The following is an 18,318-nucleotide window of genomic DNA, read 5'->3' on the forward strand; positions in this document are numbered from 1 at the left end:
AAGAAATTGTGCAAAAAAAAAAAAAAAAAAAAAAGGGAACTGGAGAGGAGGAGGAAGGAAGGGAAAAGAAAAAACAGACTCCATACTCATGTGAAATAAATCAGACACACATATTTAAATATCACATTGTTTTTCTGGTGGGAGAAACTGAAAGGATAAATAAGGACCAAAATGTATAACACTAGGGGCTTGGCTTCACTCAATGTGTGAGGCAGGAAACTGATCAGCAAGCTGCAGTGGGTTTTTCCAGGTCCAGGGAGCCCAGCTATCCCAGGACACAGTAGGAGGCAGTGAGGGAGCCCTTGTTGCACACAATGATGATGTGGCCATGTTCAGAGTGCGCATCTGTGTCAATGTAGGGTGGATTTGTCCCCATCCAGATGCCACAGAGAGTGAGTTGGATCAGGGAGCAGATGGGGAGTCCAAGGCTCCTGTTACCAGCAACCACCTCACTGCTCTTCCTGGTTTCACGGACTTGAAGGCCAGAATCACAGTGATGGTTTTGGCTAAGACCGTGGAAATAGCCACAGTGAACCCAAGTCTAATGTGGTCCACTGGAGGATGCAGCTGGCTGTGCTGGGACGGCCAATGAAGAACAAGGAGCAGAGGAAGCAGAAGGTGAAGGAGATGAGCAGGGTGTAGCTGAGAGTCTGGTTGTTGGCCTTGACAACAGGAGAGTCTCAGTGCTTCACAAAGAGCCCAAGGACAGCAGCAGTGATGACAGAGAAACACAGAGCTGTGCAGGCCAGGGATGTCCCCAGAAGCTCCCCGAAGCCCAGACTGTTATGATCTTGGGGAGGTAGTGATTTCTCTCACTATTTGAGAGGGCCCAGGATACAGTGCTGTGTGTCTGGGGAAACAAAGTCAGCATTCTAGTTTTGTGGATTCTTCCTTGGTATTACATGGATGTCCTTGGTCGCCTCTGCACGGTCACTGAGAGAGCCCACTGCTGGTGGAGACAAAGGACAGTAAGAACCTACATCCCCACCCGGAGGATGCTCGGGAGCAGATGAAAGCAAACCCATTCGGGTGGGATCAGCAGGCCCCGGGCACACTGGGAAGCTGTCCCCTTGCGTGGTTCAGTGTGTCACAAAGGACATGAAGTCTTACACACCCTAGCCTTTCCCCTACGGTCTTCTACACAATAAACCTTCTATGGACACCTGCACTGTTTACCTAAAACATGCTACCTAAACATCTTAGGACATCTCAGTTTTTATTACTACTCTAATTGTTACAATTTTCCATTTTGTGAATTTTGTAACATCCTTAGAATGAATCTTCCTTTATTATATATCATTATGTCTTCATGAGTAGTCTTGTCAGTATTTTTGTATTAATTTTTTAAAATTTTATTTAACAGGAAAAGAGAAAAAAACCAAAACAAAGCGGTGTAAGGGTACAAGTAATACAGAACTACAAAAAAAAAAAAAAAAAAAAAACAGTAAGAAATCACCAGTTAATAGATTACATATTACCATCTTAGAGATAGTTGCTCAAGTCACAGTATCAAAGCATACAAAGTGAACGTTCAAACAGAGAGACTGCAAACAGTTGTGTTCAATGATCCAACCAAAAACATTAATATGGTCAGCTATTTAACACCCCTAAACACACTTGCTGTTGTATCCTTTAGAGCACTTTTTTTCCCCTCTCCTTTTTACAACAAAATTTACACATTTTGGGTTTTATTACTCCTTAGTTCTTATTACTTTTTTTGGGAGAGAATAAAGTCAAATATGGCAAAACAAAGCTGTCAGTCAAAACCAAGGATAGACATAGCACACGATGTAAAACAGAGTACAAGGTTATCATTTTGTATTAATTTTGAAGGTGCTGTTTTTGAAAGGAAACATTTAGATTTTGAGTGGCATTGAATTACTAGTGTATGATTAACCTTTTGATTATAGATATTTTAATCAATATTTTTATGAATAGAATTTATTTATATTAGACTATACATTTAGAATTTGCTGTTGATTTGCATTCAAAAGTACCTGTGCTCTCTTCTGTAGGTTGCAGGTAGAAATATCCTGCCCATTTCTCCCGCTGTGGTCCCTGCGCAGCTCACAACTGCTCCTGTGTGCTGAGTGCAGTCAGGCAGCCTGGGATTATCTATTAGAAATCTGTGCTGCAGTGAAACCTTACTTGTGGAAAGAGTCAAAGCTGGCCTGCTCCTGCATGCGAGGAACTGTTTCCCTCTACTCCAGCACTCAAGTCTCAGCACAGCAGTTGGAGGCCGAATGATCCTCTCCCGCTTCTTTCCTGGGAGGCTGACTCCTCTTTCTGGCTCCTTCTACCCAGAGGCACGCTCATCAAACAGCGGCGTCTCTATGTAGGATTATGGGCTTCAAACCCTGTGTTAGTCCATATCCTTTTACTCTTTTATACACTTGTTTGGTCTTTGAATCTTTCACAAGGGACACAATCTACAAAAGAAAAATCTGAACTTACATATCTTGTTACCCTCATTCGCCTTGCTATGAGTTTCCCACGGCGCCATACTCCCTCCATAAAAAGGAGGAAGCAATACATTGGATCATCAAACATTCAAGTGAAGTTAAATTCAAAAGTCTAATTCCTATAAAAGGGTATTGAGCCTGGAGTAAGAACTACCATCTGATCTTTTACAGAGGCCACCCAAGACTGAAATCTTACCGTAAAGCAAGAATGAATGTTGGAGATCACTATGAAGCAGCTCTGAGCAGGATTTAAAATTAACTAATTGGCTTTCTGTGTTTATCTGTGAGTCTGTCCTTGGCCTAGGCCCCTGGCCTGGCGACAGGAGCTGATTCATAGTAAGTGAACCTCTGTGAATCACTGGCCCTGGCTGAGGCCTGTAGTGGCCTGTGAGGCCAGAGATACCTCAAAGGACAAGATAAGGCCACAGCTGAGGACATCTGACTCCAAGCCCAATTAAGTAGACAGAGACTGCATCTGCAGGCATCTCACTCCTGCTGTCTCACCCCCACCATAAATGTCATCATGGAGATAAGACAGTTCTCCTGGCATAATGTACTACTTGGAGAAGTCTTTAAAGTGATTCCCGAGGTCCTGCTCAGTTCCCATCCTTTCCTCAGCATCCCCTCTGTTTGAAAACCTAATAAATATGGGCCGCCCAGAGAAGCTCTTTGTCTCAGACCCCAGAGTCTCGCACTCTGCTAGGAGGTTTGGATCCTCTTGGAGCCCTAAAATCATACCACTTGCTTCATTTATTTAAGCCTTTGCTGTACACTCATTTAGGAGATCGGGGAATCTTGGCCAGGTCCCCAATAGATGAGAAATGTTATGCAGCACGGAGACAGCCAGGGGAAGGTGAACAAAATGGGAAGTAAGGTTTATCAATGTTTGGTCCTCCATAAAGGTAATAAATTTGAGGTCTAGGCAAAACTCTCATTTCTGGAAGGGTCCTACCTAGTGAGTGAAAACTCTTGGGGGCTGATCGATACAGGTAACCAGCCTCAGAAAAGGACAGTGAAGCATGTGGGCCCAATATTCCATTGCCTGGGGAGAGGGAATCATACTGCAGCAGCCATGATGGCAAACTCGTCAACAATGTGGGTGTCTAGGGGTGGGGCCAAACTCTGCGGGGAAAGCCAAGCAGTGTGCTCCATCCCTTGTGTCCTCCAGGGCTTGCTAACTGACTGTCTGGGAGGGTTTGTCCCTCTGGTGCCTGATACTAAGCACCTGGCCTTTCTGTCAGTGTCGGATGAGGGGCATTGTCAGTCCTTGGCTCATGGCTGGGTGTCACCTCTGCCTGATTTTCAGATGAGGAGCTTTCAGGTGTCCCAGCCACATGCTTGGTGCTGAGTTACTCAGAAAGGCCATCACTGGGGGAACAACATCGCAGCGCTTGTGAGGAATCAGTGCTGGTGTGGGTCTCCTGCAATGGATTCCATGGTCATGTGCATCAGGAAGGTAACCATTGTGTCTCTCCATTTTCTATAGGAACTAAAGCAAACCTTCATCCCCATGTTACCAACACGGTGGGGTCATTCCACTGGCCAGTTTGAGGATCTTGAGACTTGAGGCTTTCTACTCTCAGCTGAAGAGGAAGAGAAAAGTTGCCAGTAAAGCATGGTGGTGGATGGTGCGGATTCAGGATCTGGATTCAAGAAATTTAAAACATAAATTGCTAAATCTAGTTGTATCTGTGGTCACACCTGAATCCCCCTTTTTTGTTTTATTGAGTATTGTTTTAAGGTTAAATGAGATATTTTAATAATTGCTTGTCCTTATGAATTATAGGGACTTCTGGTTATATGCTTAATTCCACAAAACTGAAAAAATTGTAAAGTGGATCTGCTAACATAAGCACGTCCATTATCTATTTTTATGACTGTAGACAGAGGCTAATAAACAATGTTATTGTATGTGGTGGCCCTTTTTGTTCTTTGTAACCTGAGAAACAGTGGTGTAACAGGAGCAATGAGTTTAGATATTAAAATTAAAAAAAATTTTTTTATTAAAAAAATTTAAAAAAGAAGATTAAGATAAAAGAGGACATAACAATGTAACAACACAGGTTAGAACAGAATACTTTAAGCAACATAGTGTTTCACCACAAGATAACCCAACATAACAGTGGTTACCATAGTGTCTCTTTCCTTGAAATATTTGAGTATCTCAATGTATTATTCTTTATAGCTAAGTAGTACTCCATTGTATAAAAATACCACAACTTTTTTTTATCCACTCCTCAGTTGATGGACACTTGGGTTGTTTCCAAGATCTAGCTATTACAAATTGTGCTGCTATAAACATAGGTGCACATATATCACTGTGGTATGATGCTTTCACTTCTTCTGGGAATATGCCTAGAAGTGGAATAGCTGGAATAAATGGGAGTTACAATCCCAGCTTTCTGAGAAATCGCCAGACTGACCTCCACAATATTTGCACAAGTCTATACTCCCACCAACAGTGCAGGAGAGTTCCTTTTTCCCCAAAGACTCTCCAGCATTTGTTGTTGTTGGTTTTCTTGATCTTGGCCATTCTTTCCGGAGTGAGATGGAATCTCAGTGTGGTTTTAATTGGCATTTCTCTAATGAGTAATGATAATGAACATTTTTTCATGTATTTATTTGCCATTTGTATTTCTTCATCTGAGAATTGTGTATTCATCTCAGATGCCCATTTTTGGATTGGATCTTTGAATTTTGGGGGTCTGATTTTTAAAAATTATATGTTTTAGACAGAAGTCCTTTGTCTGAGGGAGAGTTCACTAAGATTTTTTCGCAGTTTATGGGTTTTCTTTTCACTATGCTTGAGATTTCTTTTGACGTGCAGAAACTTTTTGGTAAGAGGTGACCCAGTTATTGATTCTGGGAAATATTTCCCAAGTGGCTTGATTCCTGTTCATGAATTCTCTACCTACTCCTATGTCTTCAAGGTTTTTACCCAATTTGTCATCCAATAGATTTGGCATTTCTGTTTTAATATTTAGATCTTTGAACCATTTAGATTTTACTTTAGTACATGGTGATAGGCATGGGTCTAGTTTTAGTTTTCAGCATATGGAGAGCCAGTTTTTCCAACACCATTTATTAAAGAGACTGTTCTTTTCCAGTGAACATGCTTGGCTCCTTTATCAAAGATAAGGTGGTTGAGTGTGTTTGTAGTTGTGGTTGTATCTTCTAATCTATTCCATTGATCTTTGGCTCTGTTTTGATTCCAGTACCATGTTGATTTTACTACAGTTGCTTTGTAGTATAACCTGAAGTTAGGGACTGTGATGCCTCCTGCCTTGCCTTTGCTGCTTACAACTGTCTTGGCTTTTCTAGGTCTCTTCTGGTTCCAGATGAATTTGAGGAGTGATTTATCTAGATCTATGAGGTATGTTGATGGTATTTTTATCAGGATTGCATTGAATCTGTGTAAGAGTTTTGGGAGAATGGTCATTGTCACAATATTTATTCTTTCTTTTTTTTTTATTTAAGAGGAAAAAGAGAAAAACACAAAACAAAACAAAGCAGTGTAAGGTTACATATAATACAGAACTACAAAAAAAAGCATAACAGTAAGAAATCACCTGTTAATAGATTACATATTATCATCTTGGAAATAGTTGCTCAAATCACAGTATCAAAGAATACAAAGTAGACATTCAAACAGAGAGACTACAAACAGCTGTGTTCAATGATCCAAAAACATTAATATAGTCAGCTATTCAACATCCCTATACACACTTGCTGTTATATCCGTTAGAGCTCTTTTTTCCCCTTCCTCTCTTTTTACAACAAAATTTACACATTTTAGATTTTATTACTCCTTAGTTCTTATTACTTTTTTGGGGGGGGGAGAATAAAGTCAAATATGGCAGAACAAAGCTGTCAGTGAAAACCAAGGATAGACTTAGCACATGATGTAGAACAGAGTATACGGTTATTAACAATAGTTATCAACGTTGTCTCTTGTTTCCTTAAAAAGATTTGTCTATCTCATTAGATATTATAAAGTTGGACAAAACAGTAGAGAACAAGACCAATAAAACTTAGACATTGTAAACATTACAGGACTTCCAAAGGAGACAATAGTCAAACCAGAATGGGCATCTTAGTGAATCTTACTGCCTTCAAAGTAGTTGCCTATACCCTCGGACCTGATACTATCCCACAGAATGGAACAGAGTCTAATCAGTCAAAACAAGATCGTGGGAGCATTACAGGACTTCAAAACAAGTTAATAGGAAATCGAAAAGAGTTACTATTATATATCCTAATTTTTAAAATTTTTCCCTTAATTAAAATAAACATAAGAAATAACTAAATAATTTTTTTAAAGAATAATAGTTACCATAGTGTCTGTCTTTTTGCTTGAGATATTTGGATAAAACTTCATATACTATAGCTTCAAATATTTCCATATCAAGAAGCCCGGAATAAAGCCTTTCTAATTAATAAGTGAAAATTTTATAAGGGTTCAAGGCCACATAATGGGGAATCATGATTGCCACATATTTTCATATATTTGAATCATTACTTACATTAGGGAAACTATTCGGTATTCATACATGCGAGATTGATTTATTTCACTTATGAGTATGGTCTCAAGCTGCGCCCATTTATTGATAAATATCTCAATGTGATCCTTCTTTATAGCTGAATAATATTCCATTGTATAGAAATACCACAACTTTTTTATCCATTCCTCAGTTGATGGACACTTGGGTTGTTTCCAAGATCTGGCGATTACAAATTGTGCTGCTATAAACATAGGTGCACATAAATCACTGTGGTATGATGCTTTCAGTTCTTCTGGGAATATGCCTAGAAGTGGAATAGCTGGAATAAATGGGATTTCCAATCCCAACTTTTTGAGAAACCTCCAGACAGACCTCCACAAAGGCTGTACCAGTCTACACTCCCACCAACAGTGCAGGAGAGTTCCTTTTTCCCCACATCCTCTCCAGCATTTGTTGTTGTTGGTTTTCTTGATCCTGGCCATTCTTTCAGGAGTGAGATGGAATCTCAGTGTGGTTTTAATTTGCATTTCTCTGATGACCAATGATGATGAGCATGTTTTCATATATTTATTTGCCATTTGCATTTCTTCATCTGAGAATTGCGTATTCATCTCAGATGCCCATTTTTGGATTGGATCTTTGAATTTTGGAGGTCTGAGTTTTTTTTAATTCTTTATATATTTTAGACAAGAGTCCCTTGTCTGAGAGAGAGTTCACTAAAATCTTTTCCCAGTTTGTGGGTTTTCTTTTCACTATGCTGGAGATTTCTTTTGACATGCAGAAACTTTTTAATAAGATGTGGTCCCAGTTATTGATTCTGGGAAGTGTTTCCCGTGCGGTTTGAGTCCTGTTCATGAATTCTCTACCTACTCCTATGTCTCCAAGGTTTCTACCCACTTTGTCTTCCAATAGATTTAGTGTTTCTGTTTTAATATTCAGATCTTTGACCCATTTAGATTTTAATTTAGTACACGGTGATAGACATGGGTCTAGCTTTAGTTTTCGGCAAATGGAGAGCCAGTTTTTCCAGCACCATTTATTAAAGAGACTATCGTTCTTCCAGTGAACCTGCTTGGCTCCTTTATCAAAGATAAGGTGGTTAGTGTGTTTGTAGTTGTGGTTGTATCTTCTAATCTATTCCATTGATCTTCGCCTCTATTTTGATTCCAATACCATGTTGATTTTACTACTGTTGCTTTGTAGTATAATTTCAAGTCAGGGATTGTGATGCCTCCTGCTTTGCCTTTGCTGCTTAGAATTGCCTTTGCGATTCTAGGTCTCTTCTGGTTCCAGATGAAATTTAGGAGTGTTTTCTCTAGATCTATAAGGTATGTTGATGGTATTTCTATTGGGATTGCATTGAATCTGTATAAGAGTTTTGGGAGAATGGCCATCTTCACAATGTTTGTTCTTCCTATCCATGAGCAAGGGATGTCTTTCCATTTTCTGAGATCATCTTCAATTTCCTTTTTCAGTGTATTATAGTTTTCACTGTATAAGTCTTTCACTTCTTTCGTAAGAGTAATTCCTAAATATTTCATTTTTTTGCTTGCTAATGTGAATAGTCCAGTTTCTCTTATTTCCCTCTCTGTAATTTTGTTGTTCGTGTATAGGAATGCTATTGATTTCTGAGTATTGATTTTGTATCCAGCCACATTACTGAATTTATTTATTATATCTAAGAGTATTTCAATGGAGTTTAGGGGGTCTTCTATGTAGAGTATCATGTCATCTGCAAACAATGATAACTTAACTTCTTCTTTTCCTATCTTTACCCCTTTTATTTCTCTTTCTTGCCTAATTGCTCTGGCTAGTACTTCCAGTACTATATTAAATAGGAGTGGTGATAAAGGACATCCTTGTCTTGTGCCTGATTTTAAAGTAAAGGCTTTCAATTTTTGGCCATTTAGAATGATGCTGGCTGTTGGTTTGTCATAAATGGCCTTTATTATATTGAGGTAAAGACCATCTATTCCAATTTTCTGTAGAGTTTTTATCATGAATAAATGTTGGACCTTATCGAAGGCTTTTTCTGCATCTATAGAAATGATCATGTGATTCTTATTTTTGGCTTTATTGATATGGTGGATTACATTTATTGATTTGCGTATGTTGAACCATCCTTGCATTCCTGGGATGAATCCCACTTGGTCATGGTGTATAATCTTCTTGATGATTTGCTGGATCCTATTTGCCAATATTTTATTGAGGATTTTTGCATCTGTGTTCATTAGGGAGATCGGTCTATAGTTCTCTTTTTTAGTTGGGTCTTTCTCAGGTTTTGGTACTAGAGTAATATTTGCTTCCAGGAACGACTTAGGAAGGATTGCTTCCCTTTCAATTTCATTGAACAGTTTGAAGAGTGTTGGCAGTAGGTCTTCTTTGTATTTCTTGTAGAATTCTGCAGTGAATCCATCTGGGCCTGGGCTCTTCTTGGTGGGTAAGGACTTAATTACATTTTCAATTTCAGTAACAGAGATTGGGTTATTCAACAGTTTTACATCCTCTTGATCTAGCTTTGGCACTTCATATGCTTCTAAGAATCTGTCTATTTCTTCTGTGTTATCAAACTTTTGAGAGTAGAGGTTTTCGAAGTAGGTGTTGATGATCTTCTGTATTTCTATTGGGTCTGTAGTGATTTCTCCTTTTTCATTTCTTATTGCATGAATTTGAGCTTTTTCTTCCCTTTTTTTAATAAGGTTGGCTAGGGGCTTATCGATTTTATTTATTCTTTCAAAGAACCAACTCTTTGATTTGTTGATTCTTTGGATTGTTTTCTTAGTCTCTATTGCATTGATTTCTGCTCTGATTTTTATAATTTCCTCTCTTCTTTTGGCTTTGGGCTTGACTTGCTCTTCTTTTTCTAGCTGTTTGAGGTGTAGCATCAAGTTATTTATTTGTATTCGTTCTGTTTTCCTGATGTGGGAACTCAGTGCAATAAATTTTCCTCTCAGGACGGCTTTCATTGCATCCCACAGGTTCCGGTAAGTTGTATCTGTATTTTCATTTTCTTTTAGGTATTGTTTGATTTCTTCTTTAATTTCCTCTGTGACCCACTGATTACTCAAGAGTGTGTTATTCAGTTTCCATGTGTTTGTGGGATTTTTGCAGTATCTTTTATCATTAATTTCTAATTTCAGAGCGCTATGATCCGATAACATGCAAGGGATGATTTCAGCTCTTTTGCACTTGTTTAAATATGTTCTGTGAGCTAATATATGGTCTATTTTAGAAAATGATCCATGTACTGCTGAGAAGAATGTGTATTCTGATGTTGTTGGGTGGAACATCCTGTATATGTCTATCAAACCCATTTGTTCACAGGTATGATTCAGTTCTGTTATTTCTTTGCTCATTTTCTGTCTGGTTGATCTGTCCCTTGGTGTCAATGGCGTATTAAGGTCTCCTGTTACAATTGTGTTACTGATAATTTGAGTTTTCATTTCTGTTAATAATTGTTTTATATAACTTGGTGCTCTGGAGTTTGGTGCGTATATATTTAAGATAGTTATCTCTTCCTCTTGGAGTTTTCCCCTTACAAGTATGTAGTGACCTTCTTTGTCCTTTATGGTCATTGTTGGTTTAAAGTTCACGTTGTCTGCAAACAGAATGGCTACTCCTGCCTTTTTCTGGATTCCTGCTGCATGAAGAATTGTTTTCCATCCTTTGACTTTCAGTCTGTGAGTATCCTTCTGGGTTAGATGGGTTTCCTGTAAACAGCATATGGTTGGATTTTGTTTCTTGATCCATTCTGCTAGTCTGTTTCTTTTGATTGGTGCATTGAGACCATTTACATTAATGGTTATTACTGTTAAATGCTGGTTAATTGTAGGAATGTTATCTCTCTGCTGTTGCATCTTTATCTTTCTGTTCTGTTTAATTATTTGCTTTGCTTAGTGGTTTTTTCCTTTGTGTATCTAAACTGTCTTTCAATATTTTTTGCAGGGTCGGTTTGGTGTTCATGAAGTTCTTCAGCTGTTCTTTGTCATGGAAGTATCGTATTGCACCATCTATTTTGAATGATAGTTTTGCAGGATATATCAGTCTTGGTTGGAAATCATTTTGCTTTAGGATCTGGAATATTTCACTCCATGCTCTTCTTGACTTTATCGTTTGTGCTGAGAAGTCTGCTGTGATTCTGATAGGTTTTCCTTTATAAGTGATCTGTCTTTTCTCTCTGACAGCTTTTAGTAATCTATTCTTGTGTTGGATTTCTGGGATGGTGATTATTATATGTCTGGGTGTAGTTTTATTTTGGTTATGAGTGTTTGGAGTTCTATATGCTTCACTGATCTTGATGTCAGTTTCTGATCTCATGCTTGGGAAATTTTTAGCTATTACTTCTCTAAATATCCGCTTGACATCCTTTATGTTGTCTCCCTCTCTTTCATTAATCCCTATCATTCTTATGTTATTCTTCTTTGCATCGTCTTGCAGTTGTTGAATTGTTGTTTCCTGATTCCTTGTTATTTTCAAAAGATCTTTCCTTTCCTGTTCACTAGCTGCAATCATGTCTTCAAGGTCTGAAATTCTATCTTCACTTTCTTTTTTTTTTTTTTTTTTTAATTTAAAGAAAAGGAAACGAAAAAAAATATAAAAAAAATACATGGAGATTAAAGAATAAAAGGGTAGAAAAATAATACTAAATTACAGACAAACAAAAGGTAATAAATTGCCAGTTGATAAGTTACAAATTGTCTTCTTCGAAATGGCTGTTTAGGTTATAGAATTAAAGTATTTAGAATGACATTCAAAAAAGTGACCCTACAAACCATTCTGCTCTATGGCCGAACAAAAGCTCCATAATATGATTATCAGTCCCACCTATTTGTTTTACATCTCTAAGAGGATAAGGTTAACCATATCAAAACAGAACAGAACATTTAAAAAAAATAAAAAACTATTTAAAGAAATACAGATTTCAAAGCAAGTCCACTGGAGATCTACCTTATCTAACTGTCTCTAGCTTCTTACAGATAGTTGTCCCTAACTTTACCCACTTTCTATACTTATTGCATATTATAGAACTAATCAAATCATTACAGGATGATGGAGTCTTTTTAGGTCCTCAAGTTCCAAATTAGGGAAGACATTTCCAACTACCATCGCATCTCTCATTCTCTTTGTGATAGCCGTCCCCATCTCTGCATATGCTGAAGTTGAGCTGAAGAAACCAGTCCAGAGTCATTTTAATCAGCAAGCAATAGGTTGCTAGAATTTATATTATAATGCTACAAAATAAGCCTCGGGTTTTTCAGGTCTCTTCCTCAGAGTATTTGTTCCTATCCTCTCTGTATTATAGGGAAAACCAATTCATAACAAGACAGCGAAACAATTTCCTAGATAAACATGCAATGGATAAGACTTACAAAACTATAATATAAATGATCTTCCGTAGCTACTATGTTTTCTCTTGTTATTTTCAATAGATTTGTCGACAACACTGGCTTATTATAGTTAAATATACTATCACCTATTTTTATAAAAACTTATCTTTGACTGCATTGTAGTATTTGAGAACTGTTACTGATTCATACCAGTATGGATATCCTTTACATCCTGTCATGCTCAGAGTAGTTTCCTCTACTTTTAGGGTTGATTCTAACACGCATACGGATTTCAAATAGGATCAGTCAAGGCCAACCAATAGTCTTATGATTCAGATACAATTAAGATCAGTCATAGTAAGACAATGTAAGTAATACAGGGTTTCAGCTTAAGTCAATAGGAAAGTAAGGATGGTTACCATGGTATAACCTGCTATTTTTGGTTCTAGAGGTCTGTGTCTTCAAATCTGATATGAGTAGGCAGACCAGAACAAATTTAATTCAATCTAAATATGGCACTAGGACTACTGTGTCTTTTAAATCGTTATACACCATTAGCAATGACCTCTGCTTTTTTTTTTTAAATATAGTTTCAGAGCTGTCTCTACCAAAGACTAGCTTACCGTCTCTGCCTCATGTCTGCTACTCCACTTTTCTGCTATAATTTGTCCACCTTATTCCCTCATTCCATGGTCTGCCCCGTACACTGAGGCCTCTCTGCCACTGTAGCTGTAATCCTGATATTTCTTCCTCTCTTTCTCTGTAATGTCCTTCAGCGCTCTCTGTAGGGTTGGATTGGTGGCCACGAACTCCCACAGTTCCTCCTTGTCTTGAAAGTATCTTATTTCTTCATTAATTTTTAGAGAGAGTTTTGATGGATATATGAGCTTAGGTTGCATATTTTTTTCCTTCAGGACTTGGAATATTTCTCCCCACTCCCTTCTTGACTTAAGAGTTTGTGTTGATAAGTCTGCCGTTATTTTGATAGATTTCCCGTTATAGGTAACCTGCATCTTTTCTCTGGCTACTTTTAATATTCTGTTTTTTTGGTGGATTTCTGGGATCTCGATTATTATATGCCTAGGCGTAGATCTGTTTTGGTTGTAGGTAGCTGGCGTTCTGTATGCTTCTTTTATCTGGATATCATTTCTTTTTGCTATACATGGGAAATTTTGCTTTAATATCTCTGTGAATATTTTTTGTATTTCATTTTTGGATGTTCCTGCTTCCTCACTCACATTCTTTATTCTTAGGTTATGCATCTTTTTATCATCTTCCAGTTTTAGAATTGCTTCTTTCTGGTTCCTTGTTATTTTTAAGAGGCTTTTTCTTTCACGTTCATAAGCCCTAAATCTCTCTTCAAGTTTCAGAAGGTTGTCTTTAGTTTCTGTCAAGGCATTTTGCCAATATTCAATGGAGTTTTTAATTTCCTGATTTTCTCTTTGGATCTGTTTCATGTATTCTAAGTTATGCTTAAATTCTTCAGATGCTTCTCTTTCTTTTCTGATTTCCTCAGTTCTTCCATCTGTGTTCTCTTGGGCAGGGCTTGTCATTTCTTTAATTAATCTCTTTATATCTTGCCTCACTTGGATCAGGAGTACATCTTTAAATTCCTCTATGAGATCATGTAAATACTTTTTAATTTCGGCTGATGCTGAGTCGAACAATGGATGGTTACTGTGCTTGTTCTCTTCAGTGTTTAGTTCTCTTGGGTTTAATTTGTCCTGTTGAACAGCTGGAGATTTTTTTTTATTTTTATCTCTTGTCATGTTTCTGGTTTCTTTCAGACTGTCCTGGAGTTCTCTGGCCCTCTCCGAATTGCTTAGGGCCTTTCAGAAGTGTGCCGGCTTGAGTTTTTGCTGTCCTCCCCAATTTGCTGTTATCTGGGGTAGGCTGGGATGCAGGGGCGGTACAGTCTAGTCTCTAGCCTCTGTGTCAGTTAGTTCATAAATTAGGCTGTACTTTCTGGTTGTCACTGAGTTGTGACCATTCTGCATCCGCCCATTGGGCCCCAAGCAGAGGCCTGATCTAGCCCCAACAGCTCCTGCCAGTTCTCCCTGAATCAGAAGCAGCTGGGTAATGGCACAGGATTCTGCCCAGGTCCCAGTCGTTCTCTTCCAAACCTCTCTGTGATAGGAGCTCTAGAAAAGCAGATCTGCCCAAAACCAAGATGGCTCCCACTAAGTTCTCCGTGCAGAGCTGAAGCCAGCAAGCAATCAGACTCTGCCAGGACTCAAGATGTCTCCCACCAGCCCTCCCTACAGGGGGTCCTGGTGATGTCACCAAGCTGCGATTTCTGCCGCCAGGCTAATATGTCTGCACCAGATTCTGTGTTATTGATTTCCCCGTGGTGGCGGGCCAGCTGTTCTCTGGCCAAACCCAGCCGCCGCGGGGTTTTCTATACTCACCAGAGTCCGGTGCAAGTCCCCGCTCCGGGACCGCCACACACCAAGCTGTCCACTTTTCCCCACCTCGCGGCTCAGCGCTGACTGGTCAGATTTCTGTGCACCGTTTAGATTCGAAACGCCAGAGCTCTGTACATCTGCTCTGGTGCAGCGGTGCAGAACTGGCTGCTGCCTGGAGTCTCGATCTGGGTCTCAGTTTCCGCAGTCCCCAAAAGCAACTCAGCTTTTCGTGTTGGGTCCACGAGTCTGTTTGTTGATTTAAGGGCGCGGGATTTGCAGCCTCCGGTCTCAGCACGACTTTAAATCCTCCAGCTGTACTGTCTTGGTTGATAAGAATTGCTATGGATTTGTCTGGTCCTCTCCATGCTGTCTTTTTTTTTTAGCTTTGAGTTTGAATTCTCTGGAGAGATTCTTCGCTCGATCCCCTAGCACGCCGCCATTTTCTCTCTCTATCTTCACTTTCATTAAGGCGGTTTTTACAACTTTCAGTGGAGTTTTTTATTTCCTGTATATCTCTGTGCATCTGCATTATGTATTCTGTTTGTTTCTTATATTGCTCGTCTAGGGATTCTATCTTTTTGTTTAGTTCCTCCAATTTTTTATCTGTGTTTTCTTTAGATATATTTAGAATCTCTTTCATTTCTTTTATCATTTCTTCTTTTATCTGGGAGATTATTTCGAGTTTGAATTTCTTTAAAGCTTCCTGGAGTTGTTTGTCAACTTCAGTAGCTATTATGTCCGATATATGAGGTGGATGGGATATATTTTCTTCTATATACACTGCTCCTAGGGTTTCCTGAGATGGGCTGGAGGTTTGAGGTTGTAATTTGGTCTTTCGTTTTGTCATTTTGTATATTTCTGTGTTTCAAGTGTTATTTGAAAGCTTCCTCAGGATCTGTTGAAAATCCCCTTCTATGCTTGGAGCTACTGAGCCTCTGACACCGCACTACCCCAAGCCATTGGGCCTGCAGAACCAGTGTCCCTCCTCTGCCTGCTCAGAACTCCGCAGTTCCAGACAAGCTGGGCCTCAGGGACACTGTGCGCCCACCTGCCCCTTGGAAGATCCACAGCTCTTCAATTGCAGCCGGGTTAGGGTGCTCTCCACAGGCCACAGTGCCTCAGGAGCCTGTGATCCCTCCCTGCTTGCAGAGATATCCACAGTCCTCTAGGCAAAGGAAGGGACTTCTGCAGGCACTCCAGATCCGCCCAGCTCCTCCTCTGCAGGCAGATGGCTAGGCGCGGCTGGGCTCGGGGGTTAGTGTAGGCCCGCCCATCCGTCAGGAGCTCAGCAGACTTCCAAGTGTAGCCGGGGGGGGGGGCAGCTGTAGTGGCCTCTAACCCACTGCTCCACTTCACTGCACCCAGAAGCCTGGGGGGTCCGGAACCGTCTGAGATTTGGGCAGACTGTGCTGGGCACTCACCACAGGCTGAGGTGCCTCAGGAAGCTGCGATGCCTCTCTGCTTGCAGAAGTATTCAGTCCTTCAGACAAAGGAACGGGCTTCTGCAGGGACTCCGGATCTGCCCAGCTCCTCCTCTGCAGGAGATGGCTAGGTGCGGCTGGGCTCGGGGGTTAGTGTAGGCCCGCCCATCCGTCAGGAGCTCAGCAGACTTCCAAGTGTAGCCGGGGGGGATGGGGAGGCAGCTGTAGTGGCCTCTAACCCACTGTTCCACTTCTCTGCACCCAGAAGCCTGGGGGGTCTGGAACAGTCTGAGATTTGGGCAGACTGTGCTGGGCACTCACCACAGGCTGAGGTGCCTCAGGAAGCTGCGATGCCTCTCTGCTTGCAGAAGTATTCAGTCCTTCAGACAAAAGAACGGGCTTCTGCAGGGACTCTGGATCCGCCCAGCTCCTCCTCTCAATATTTATTCTTTCTATCCATGAGCAAGGGATGTCTTCCTATTTTCTGAGATCCTCTTCAATCTCTTTTTTTCAGGGTATTATAATTTTCCCTATATAGATCTTTCACTGCTTTCGTGAGAATAATTCCTAAATATTTCATTTTTTTGTTGTTAGTGTGAAGGGTGTGGCTTTTCTGTTTTTTTAAAATTTTATTTAAAGAGAAAATAGAAAAAAACAGAAAAAGAGTACAAGTTATACAGAATTTCAGAAAAAATAAACAGTAGGAAATCACTAGTTAATTACATATTGTCATCTTAGAAATAGTTGTTGAAGTTACAAAATTAAAGCATATAGAGGGGACTATCAAACAGTGAGACTGCAAACAGTTTTGTTCAGTGATCCAACAAAACTCAGTAATATGTTTATCTATCTTATACACTTAAATATATATGCAGTTATATCTTTTAGAGAATTTTCTTTTCCTTTCTTTTGTACAATGACAGTTACACATTTTGGGTTTTATTACTCCCACAGTTCTTATTACTTTTTTTTTGAAGAAAGTAAAACCAAATGTGACATAACAGGACAGAGTCAGTCAAATCAAAAGGATGGACATAATACATAATGTAGAAACAAAATACAAGGTGATCAACAATGGTTACTATAATACCTCTTGTTATCTTAAAAAGAATTACCTATATCATCAGTTATAATAAAATTGAACAACACAGTAAAGAACAAGACCAATAAAACCAAAACATAGGAGACATTAGAGGACTTCAAAAGAAGATAATAGTCAACCAGAATGGGCGTCATAATGAATCTTATTGTCTTCATAGTTGTTGCCTATACTTTCGAACTTGGTACTATCAAGCATAATGGAATAGAGGAAAATCAGTCAAAACAAGATGGTGAGAGCAATACAGAGTTTCAAATCAAGTTAATAGGAAATCAAAGTGGGTTACTATAATATATCCTGCTATTTTTTATTTATTTTTCCCTTAATTAAAAGGATAAAAATGAAAAAGTAGATAATAAAAAGGAGATTGAGATAAAAAAGAGGGCATAACAGCAAAACAGCACAGGTCAAAACATAGCCATTTAAGCAAAATAGTGTTTCACCACAAGATAATCTCGACATAATGGTAGTTACCATAGTGTCTCTTCCCTTAAAATCTTTGGGTATAACTTCGTATACTATAGCATCAAACATATCAAGACAATGTAAAATCATTTAAGGGAATGACAGTATTACAGCGTATTTAGAATCAACTAACAGAAAATGAACAATGGTTTCTGTATAATCTCCTTGTCTATAAAAGTTTTTGTTTATATTATCACATATAATAAAATCCAATAAGATACAACATGTTAAAACCAATGGAGAGAGAAGAACAAAAGCTTGATGGGACTTCAAAACAAGAGGATATTAAATCAGCACTAGCAATTATGATGTGTTGTTTTCTCCAAAATGGCTGTTCCTACCATCCAACCTCTGCCTCATTTCTGTTGAGCTCTTTTTCTGTCATTAGTTGTCAGTTTGTCTTCTTCATTTCACTTTCTGCTCCATTCATTGTGGCCGCTCTGTCACTGTTTCTGAAATCTTGGTATTTTTCATTTTTAGAATATCCTGCAGTAATCTCTGTAGAGTTGAATTGGTGGTTGCAAATTCCCCTAGTTCCTCTTTATCCTGGAAGCACCTTATTTTTCCATCAATTTCCAGGGACAGTTGTGCAGGATATATCAATCTTGGCTGGAGGTTATTATCTTTCAAAGCTTGA

The 18,318-nt window shown here is 39.1% G+C and overlaps 1 pseudogene; it reads left to right on the forward strand.

The window, feature by feature from the left end:
* The first annotated feature begins 561 nt into the window (after nucleotides 1-561).
* The window catches only part of LOC100715640 (vomeronasal type-2 receptor 116-like), a 60,550-nt pseudogene continuing 42,793 nt past the window's right edge, over nucleotides 562-18,318 (forward strand).

This window comes from Cavia porcellus, unplaced genomic scaffold (genome assembly GCF_034190915.1).
Source record: "Cavia porcellus strain 051 isolate PalLab524CR breed Dunkin Hartley unplaced genomic scaffold, mCavPor4.1 scaffold_17, whole genome shotgun sequence".
In the NCBI taxonomy this organism is placed as follows: domain Eukaryota; kingdom Metazoa; phylum Chordata; class Mammalia; order Rodentia; family Caviidae; genus Cavia; species Cavia porcellus.